The sequence below is a fragment of the Daphnia magna genome, linkage group LG7 (genome assembly GCF_020631705.1).
Source record: "Daphnia magna isolate NIES linkage group LG7, ASM2063170v1.1, whole genome shotgun sequence".
Lineage (NCBI taxonomy): Eukaryota > Metazoa > Arthropoda > Branchiopoda > Diplostraca > Daphniidae > Daphnia > Daphnia magna.
In genome coordinates, this window is record NC_059188.1 from 3,339,114 (window position 1) to 3,349,254 (window position 10,141).

At 46.7% G+C, this 10,141-nt stretch overlaps 1 pseudogene; it reads left to right on the top strand.

The window, feature by feature from the left end:
- Positions 1–3,141: 3,141 nt before the first annotated feature.
- LOC116927000 lies at positions 3,142–8,858 on the top strand (annotated as a pseudogene).
- The last annotated feature ends 1,283 nt before the right edge of the window (positions 8,859–10,141 follow it).

The following is a 10,141-nucleotide window of genomic DNA, read 5'->3' on the forward strand; positions in this document are numbered from 1 at the left end:
ATGCGAGGCAAAGGGAAAACATACGCGGAAAAACGAAACGCTTCGCGAATGCGTTTCTCCGCTTCCTCAACAGTGGTCCCTCCCTTAAACCAGTCGTCGACGTACAACTGCTGTTGTAATTGTCTCACGGTCTCGGGGTATTTCTTTTGAACCCTTTCAGGTGCTTGGGTATGATGGCTTTGAGAACGAACGGGCTGCATGACAGCCCGAACGGTAATCTCTTCCATCGGTATTCAATCCACCTGGGCTCTGTTTTTCTAGGGTCATCTATCCAGATGAACCGGATCGGTTTCCCGTGCTTCTGGTGGATCTCCACTTGGAGAAACGCCTGAGTAATGTCGGCTGTCCAGGCTATCCGATTTTGTCCGAATCGCAACGAGACCGCCAAGACTTCTGGGTTCAGATTCGCCCCTGTCTCCAGCGCATCATTGATGCTCGTTCTTTCTTTCAAGTGGGCTGATCCATCGAACACCGACCGTATTTTCGTCGTCTCTGCACCCACTTTGATCACCGGATGGTGAGGCAGGTAAGTGCAGGTACCGTCGAATCCTCGGTCTGCTTCTTCGATGAACCCGTCTCTGATATATTGTTGAAATATCTCGTTATATTTCAACTTATCTTCCAGCAGTGTCTAGCCCAGTAGTCCCTGCAGCTGTATCATCGCTATATTCTGGTTGGATTCGATTTTACGATGGCCGATTTTGATGGGGAACAACACCAGGGATCTCCCGTCCTCGGTTCACTGAATCGTCTCCTGATACGCTTCCAAGAATGCGGGCTCTGATCTTTCTTGTGGGGTTATCCCCATATGATCCAGACTCCAAAATTCTTTGAAGTCCGCCATCGGTCTCTGAGTGTCCACTGTCGCTGACAGCACTTGCTCTTCCGTCTTGCCGTTTTCACTTATCGTACAGAATATCAGCCAGCCGACTTTGCTCGCACATGCGACCAACCCATTGGCGCCTGGGACAGTCTTGTGCTGCATTATCGACCAGATGAAATCACAGCCAACGATAATGTCAAACTGGTTGCCTTGCTGTCCGGTTATGTAGCGGTAACCGGCTAGATCTTTCCCCTCGCTTAGTAAGATCTTTGAGAAATCTGTCGGGGTGACCTTTTTCGCATTTGCTAAGAACTTCCTCGCAATTGCTTTGATCTTTATCTCTCGGGCGTCCTTGTTTAGTCCCGTTAGTTTGAGACTGAATATCGCGTGGTTTTTGCCCGCTTTATTCTGGTCGCCAAACCCGTTGACCGCCAGGTATTCCGCCCTTACTTTCTCTGCTCCTACTCTGGTCACCGTGTCCTGATGGACAAACGTTCTCTCGCTTCCAGAGTCAATCAGACCGACTATGGTTATTTTGTCACCGGTGTTCCCCTTGAGGTACGCCATGAACGTTGGCAACACTCCCGTTTTCGATCTAGTGGAAATCGTCAACGTGCTGGTGTCTATCGTCACCACCTTTGAAGGTCTTTGAGGGGAGAATCCTCTGTTTCTTGCGAAAGTGGTCGTATATTCCCCCGCCCGTGGTTTCGCCACGCATACGGAGGGACAATGTTCTGTATTCCCGCTGTGTCGGCACGGAATCCGCGAGATGCAGTGTTCCGTTCGGTTCGACCGGGCTAGGCAACGGCCGTCTTTCTCGCATGTCGCCCTTCTTCGAGCCGACGACCTTTGATTGCAGATGTGGTGCAAGTGGGGTTTTTGGAAAAAGAAGCACAACATGCTTCTGTTTCCGTTGTTCGATGTCGTAGCTGCCGACTCTGGCACGGGCTTCCCGCTACAACTCGTCGACAACACTTCATCCTCTTCTTTGTGTCTTATCTCCCTTTTCAGGGCCTTCAATATCTTTGAGAACGTACGTTCCTCATCGTCCCACCTTCATTCGTCTTAGTGTACACTCCGAGGCTGACTAACGCCGCAACGGTATTTGTGAGCCCATCGTGAAGTTTCTACCACTGCGGTAGAACTGAAGTATTGCTCAACCGAGTGTTCTTAGTTGACCAAGCCGCCTTCCAACTTCCCCACGCTGCTATTTCTCCATTAAACACCGGAAGAGGCAACGCTAGGCAATTGACGAGCGTCGTAGTCGTCGGCGCAGAATCTCGTTTTTGAGATTCCGCCAACTGATCCAACACCACCATTTCTCCCAGCGCTATATCTAGCTGCTCGTGGTCGCTCACTCTCTCTTCTGCCGTCGAGATCTCCGCTAGCTTCCGAGTGATCTCCTCTATTCTTTCGTGTCTGGTCTGAGCTTTGAGTGTATTCACTCGTCGCTCCCCTTTGTCTCGTGACGACTTCACCACAAGAGCAGCACCCATTAATTTAGTCAACAGGGTATATCGTTCGGCCGTCAACTCATCTCTTGTCTCACAAGAGGTGGTTGCCGCCGACGTGCTGCTGGAGGTTCGGCTTCTCGCCGTTGCTCCTTCCTCCATGGAGTTTCCCATGGTTCCGGTGGTCTCCCTTTGCTCTGTCTGTCGAGTCTGCCTCAGCTCAATAAGGAGATCTTCCTTGATTTTTTTCATCGCTTTGGTGGACTCGAGTATGACTTGCTTTGTCAGCGAGTCGTCTTGCTGGAGTGACCCAATAATGACTCTTTCTCGGGCATCCATCTCGTCTCGTATTCTCTTTGTCCATTCCTTGAAGTTGTTTTCTACCACCGAATGTCTTTGATTTATCTGGGCCTCTACCTGCGGGAAAAGCAAACTGATTCTGAGCACCTCCACTTCTAGAGTCTTTGCCTTTCCTTCGAGCGCTGATATCACAGCGTCCTGCCTCTCGGCCGTCTCGCGTAATTCTAGCTCTAGGTTCCATGCTCATTATTATTATTTTTTTTTTACCGAAAAATTTAATCACTTATGACACGATAGTTTCTTAAACGTAACAACATTTCAGGGTCTTTTCAGGTGAAATAAGGGCTCTGCGGGGATTTTAACACCACGTATTCGTCGTCCGACGTGGATATCCCGTGCTTGCGGAATTGTTTGGCTAGCCTCTCGGATGTTCGTTTCCCTGACGGGATAGTCTTGTTTCGGCTACCTTTGCTTGAACGGGGTGTTTCCCCGGGCGTCTCTTTCCGTGAGTGTTTTCTGCTGCTTCTGGATTTGGATGATTTTGACGAGCGTACCGGGGTCACCAAGATGGCTTCGGGAGCCGGAGTGAACGGTCCGGTTGAGGCACAACCTCCGGAAGCGGCTGAATTTGTAGTACCGCCGGTGTGACAATTTGCGAGGGGACGTAAGGCTCCGGTGCCTTGGCCGCAAGTCTCCTGGCGGCTGACAACTTGGCGAGCTCCTCCTCTCTCTGCTCTAACGCTTCTTTTTCCCGCCGAAGCAGGCAGGTTTGCTGCAAGTACAGGGCAGTCAACGCCACGTTCTTCTCCTTGCGCTGGGCAATAACAATCGCAAGGGCGTGCTTCTCTTTCACCCGCTGAACGGCCTCAAGTTCCACCCTCTCCTTGTCGTTGAGAAACTTTAGATCCTGCTCTGCCGGTCTAGCATATGGGGCGAACCGGGCTGGAGGCGAGATCCTGGGTTTGGATGGTGCTGAGGTTGCGCATGGGAATGGTTCCCTAAGCCCGAGGGGCAGAAAGACCTCTCTCGGGACAACGCGATCAAGCCCGACCCAAAGAGAGTGGAGGTTGTTCCCTTCAAGCGCCCGTTCAAACGAGCGGTATACCGCTTGGGGGAACGGTTATTGTCTTACACTGCAAGCAGAAATACCAAGAAAAGAAAAAATGTTAATTGTGGTGACTTTTTTCTAAGTCCTCAACGGAGAAATTGCAAAATTTCGAAGTCCCAGCTGAAAAATATTATTTTTCGGCGTCGTTTCGGCGTTTCGGAGTCCTAACTTTTTTCGGATTTTGACGAATTTTTTAACACTGGTTTCTCCGGTTCGAAGGACCAATTTTAGGATTTATTTCCCGTAGGGCCAGTTAACTGCTGGCGCAGATGATCAGTCGGGACTTACGGGGGTGAGCCTGCCAGACTGTTATGAATTATGACCTTCGCTCGGTTAACCTTTTGACTAGTGCCGTAGCACGATTCAGGAACCACAGCTGTCACCTTTATCGGGCTGCGGCCGATAACTACTACACCGTTGTCTGATTTCTTCGAGCGTCCAATCCTGGAATAGAGGGCAACAGTTGCTGATGATGTTCCCTACCGGTTATCGATCGGTAACCTTCCTGAAAACCCTACGGGAACTGAACCTTTACTCTGGCGGGATGAGCTCTGCAGGCTGCGCCCCAATGAGCTCAACCCTAACGTCGTTTCTTTCACCCTCAACAGGTGTCTCCATATATATGGAAAAGTACTCAGGCAGTTCCAATATAACTGTCTCGCACTTCAGCCTCTCAACTACGGCTCTTGCGAGCCGTAGGCCGTCTTAAGTTGTTTGCCTCCGCTCATCGACTTCCCTATCCTCGGTGGTGCGGCGATCCACTGAGGATGACAAGAATGACAAGACAGACAAGACGTGAAGAAAATATGGCAAAGAGTAAAAAAATGGGTAGGAGAGTGAAGAAAATAGGGATAAGAGTGAAGAAGAAAATGAAGAAGAGAGTGAAGATACGGCGGATAGTGAAGAAAATAGAGCTAAGAGTGAAGAAGAAAATGAAGAAGAAAATGAAGAAAATAGGGAGGAGAGTAAACACAATAGGGAGAAGTGTGAAGAAGGAAGTGCAGAAATTAGGGAAGAAAGTGAACATGAAAGTGAAGAAGAAAGTGGAGTAAATAGGGAGAGTGAAGGGGAAAGTGAACAAAGTGAAGGCGACGTGACTCTCGATAGACGAAGCCGTCGGCGTTGCCGTTCACCGTCAGACACGCTTTCTCCAGGACGTCGTCGGGCACACCACCGTTCCGCCGAGAGCCAATCTCTATGTAGAAGTCCTTGAGATGATGTATCAGAAGAAGATGTAACGAAGAGTGATCTTTCGTTGGGTGAAGAGACAGTTGATCTATTTTGATCACTGGGTGCTCATCTCGTCAACGTTAACGCCACCGTCTTACACGTAAGTGGTGGAAACTTGTTTACAAGGCGGAAAGAAGTAAGTAAAGCTCCGATGTTTTACTTTAATAATGGTTCTAACATGGTATTGTACTAATCTAGGTTAAGTAGTATCCTTGTTGACCGAAAACATGGATACAACTTTTGGTCAGGAAGGTATTGAGCGATGGTATTCTTTACCGGTGTAACCATCGGCAAAAGCTCAATCCTTGTAAATGCTCAATTTTGCAATCAGGTAACTACCTACTAATAAATTTTGTTTATTTGCCTTGATATTTACCTTTATATTTACTTTGCAGGCATTAAAATCATCCAGCGAGGACATCAAATTGCCTCCTATCCCAAACAAGCAAATGTTTATGAATCCCAAGTTATTTACAGGGACGATAAGCGTGAGGTCTTGAAATGTAAGGGGAAATCAGCAAAGGCCATTACTGACCCAATCAGCGCAGCGCATTTTGCCTCAAACAGACGCATGAAACTTGTGAATAGAAAACAAGTTTACAAATCAGTCAACATGGCCAGGTATTTTGTACTGTTTTCAAAGATTAGCTATTATACCTTTGTTACAGACTAAAATTTCGCTAGAGCTAAGACACGTCCGGTCAACCCCAAAACGCTCGATTTTTCATTTGAAGACGATGGAATTCCGGATGGACTTACCTTTCATGACATGGTGACCGGAAGAAGTAAGAACATAATATATTGAAATAAGAAACATATAATATAATAATAAATAACTATAAACAATAACTGCAGCTATTTTAACAATTTAAATAATCTATCAAACAATAAAATTACAGGTAGCATCATGTGCCGACACAAAGTTTGTTATACAATCAAACAGGCACGGCTGTTGAAAACTTAAAAAAGATGGTACATGGATGATACGTTTAGCATCGTCAAGAAACCATTCATGCAGATGTGGACGATTGAAAATGGTGCCATTAATCTTTGTCTCATGTCCAGCAGAACACAAAAGGATTACATACGTTTTCTGGAACACATTAAAACTGTTACTATCGAAAACAGGTGAAAATTATTGTAACACTACGTTGTATTCGGGGGCAACAAGAGTAAGACGATACAAGCGATACAAGATTACACGATGACTATATATGGGGGAAACTCTGACGTCATACGTCCGGTTGTACTGAATACCAGCGGGATCACATAACGTGGTCATTGACCACGTGAAATTATTTACAGTTGTTAAACTAACACTTCCTTGTGTTACTCCTTACTTTATTGTTACAGGTTCGACCTGAAAGAATCTGTGGTTGATTTTGAGAAGGCAGTATGGTTGGCCATCGAAAAAGAGTTTGGTATTGGTGTCCGAATATTTGTAAGTGGGTTCCATTGGACCCAGTGTATTTTTCGACACGTTAAATCATTAGGTTAAATTACTGAATAATCAAAAAACAATTAATAAATAACAAGTGTAAATAAAATATATTTTAATTATGTGATAGGTTTGACAAGAGCAAACCGTAACCGTAGAGACACGCTAATTCGGGGGATTTGCAAGTGAGTTTTTAAATATATATATAACTACAAGTATAGCTATAAACTAAAAACTAGAATTTTTTGCAAGAAATTGATGTCTCTGCACCTCCTACCGCATGGAAAAATTTCAACTGTCTTTGCAAATTGAAGATCGTGTTGCTGTGGAATTGAAAACCGGGAGCAGCGGAAAATGATACGAAAGCTGTGTGATTACATGGAAAACACTTGGATCGACAGCTTGCTTTGGCCTCCTAAACTTTGGTCAATCTTCATGCAAGAGGTATTAAACAATCAATATAACTTTAAACGCTTAATTATAAATATAAAAATAACTATTCTGACAATCAATATAATATAATAATAATAATAATAACAATCAATATAACTTTAAACGATAAATTATAAATATAAAAATAGCACTTTTAATCTTTTTCAGGTTCGAACCACCAACGATGTTGAGGATTGGCACAAAATTGGTGCCGAAACCGACCGTTTTTTTAATGTAAGAGTACGTGTGGTTTGCATGGGGTGCCAAATACGAAGAAATCAAAGTGCCGAAAAAAAGTGCCGAAATAGGTGGCAACCAAATGATGTAATATCTATTTCAGTGGAAAAGGTAAACGTCATATCTATTGCATCTTAAGTTGCTGCAAAGCTCTTTTGAAAAAAAAATTCAATTACAAAGGTTTCCTGAAGAGAAAACAATCATACGGCTACCTTTCTTTTCTCGGGCAAGTTTGGTTTGTCAACTTATTCATTTCTACTTCGTCCATTCATGACATCAAATGCATTATTCAACAGTCTGACCATTATAACCGTTGGCTTAGTGTCTTTAAATGATTCAAGTTGAATTGAAATCTAAATATAATTTTTTGCCATGTATTTGGAAAAATGTGTACATGACAATTTTGGAACCATTCCTGAGGGAATGGTTCTCATCTCTTCAGTATTATACAGTTTCATTCTCATCTCTTCAGTATTATACAGTTTCTTGAAATGCTCCAACTGAACATGTTCTCCTTGATACTGTAATGCTTAAGAAAACGTTGAAATCGTTATATAGTGTTTCTTTCAAACGTTATGTAAAACTATTTACCTCTACATATTTGTGTTTGAATATGTGATTCCGAATACATTTCATTATGTGTGGGACATCAAAAAGAAAGTAAATTTTTTCGTTTGGTTCCGTAGGAATTGTAATTGATTACTGTTAGATTGTTGAGTCTGGGTAGCTAATCACGAGATTAACTAATTGCATTCAGCGAGACGAGCACTTAGCTTCCAAACTCTTGCTGAACCGAAGGGAGACTCCCTCATTTCGGCCCGCTGCTTCGTACAGTCTGAGCCACGCGACATATCGCGGTCATAAACGTAAACACACAATAACACGGTAACTCCTCCCAAGCTGTCACGCAATAACACAAAAAACCGCAACCACACTAGGTCGTGACAGCTTTTACACGAAGAAACAAGAAACACAAGCAAGCTGTAATGAATACGAGAGTTTACACGCATACAGAGATATGTTCGCGGCTTCCATGGAGACAATTATCCTCGGCTTCCGACTACGCCTGCTACGTCACGGGGCTGGGTGATGGGCGCGAAGCACGGTATTGCCGTTGTCAACGCGAGCGTTGGTTCCATCCGTGTCCAACTCTTCCGTGGCCTGAGACGCGTCACCTTGCCCGTCGATTCCGTTGTCGACCGCCCGATCCAGGGCTCCACCGTCACAGCTGTTGCCTCTGTCGGCTTCAACTAGGCGACGCAGGAATCACCGGTTTTGCCACAGCACGCTACCACTCGCGAATTTGACGCGATATGCGTGATAACGCCTGATTGCCACGACGACTCCTACGTGGCTCCACAGCTTCGAAATAGGGTCCTGCACGCGTACATTTGTGCCGATTGGTAAAGGGGCAAGGCTGTGCGAGTGAAGATCGTACCGCATCTTGGAATCGGTGGTTGTGGCTGCCTGGCGATCCCTCGCATCCATGATAGACTTCCAACACGTCGCATACGCCAAACGATGCGCCGGGACAATTGAACGGAACTGGTGTCCAAATACCATTTTTGTGGGCGAAAGGCCATTCTCACGGGTGGTATTTCTGTATTCCAGGAGTCCCTGCTGGAACTCCTCGGTGTCCAAGTCTCCGGAAGGGGACATTTTTTCAACCAGCTCTTTGACGGCCTTGACCGCCGCTTCAGCATGGCCGTTACTTTGGCTGCAGTTTGGTGTGGAATTGCTGACAGCGACTCCTCATTGTTCCATCGCGGCCCGGAAAACGCCAGCGTCAAATTGGGGCCCGTTGTCGGATCGAAACCGCATTGTGACGCTGAGTTTTAAAAAAATTTGATGACGGCGTGCAACACTTCCCGCGCGGTCGGGTCCCGTTTCCACCTGTGAACTACCGGCCATCCGGACAGGCGGTTGGCATAAACTAGCACGTGCAGCCAGCCCGACTGGAATAGATCCAACGAAACATCTTCGAACACGTGCGTCTGCAGGGGGTCGAAGATGTCGGGGGGTATTTCGAGTGTCGTGATCTCATTAGTAATGACCGGCCAGTATACCGTCTGTCGCGACCACCTGTTTCTCTGCACGATCCCCTGATGGGCCGCATGGAGTTTCTTTAAGTCGCTTCTTTGGATCGCCTGGGGTATTAAAATGCGGTTGCCAAACAACATGATACCGTGATCCACCGACAACTGGTGTCTGATGCCCCAATAGATCCCAACTGCTGCTGGCGCGTGGTCTTGTTTTTCGGGGAAGCCGGGCTCGATTGGTGAAATTAGCACGGAGTAATCCCCGTCCTCCGCAGCTACCGCGCGGATCTCGTCAACTAAGGGGTCGGTTAGGTAGGTATGAGCGTCTGGTGCGTCCGATGTGCCTAAATCCATTTCCTCCCCGGAGGAGATGGATGTGATCCAGGTAATGATGGTTTGATGGGAGAATGCTGTGACATCCATATTGGTAGCTTCGTCGTCAGGAGGAGGGTCGTTTACTGTCGCCCGGGACAGGGCATCTGGGATAGCGTGCTCCCTTCCCTTGAGCCAGACGGTTGTGAAGATGTAAGGGGAAAGGCGTTCTTTCAGGCGCTGGATTTTCGGGTTTTCCATGGCATCTAGGGTGTAATTGTTTAAAATAGGAACTAGCGCTTGATGGTCCACCACTAGCGTGACAGTCGGGAGGCCCGTCAAATATAACTTGCATTTCCGAATGGCCCATTCGGCCGCTGCCAGTTCAAGTTCAACAATTGCATAGTGTTACTCGGTGTCCGTGCACCAGCGGGAGTTCGCATCGATTAGTCGCCACTGTTCATCGTATTTTTGCAAGAGGCCGTACCCCATCCCGTATTTTCGGGGCGCATCCACCTGAAGGGATGTCTCCCGTGACGGGTCAAAGTGGACCAGGATAGGGGGTGCTAACAGCGCCATATTGACTGCCTCAAACGCCATCTCATGGTCGGTATTTCAGATATAGGGGTTCCGCGAGCTTAGCAATGGGCGGAGCGGTCCTTTGGCGGCGGCGACATCCTGCGAGAATCCAGCAAGTTGCTCCACGAGTCCTATAAAGGATCGGAGTTCCGCTATGTTGTTTGTGCGCGGGAAACGGGAAATAGCCTGCAT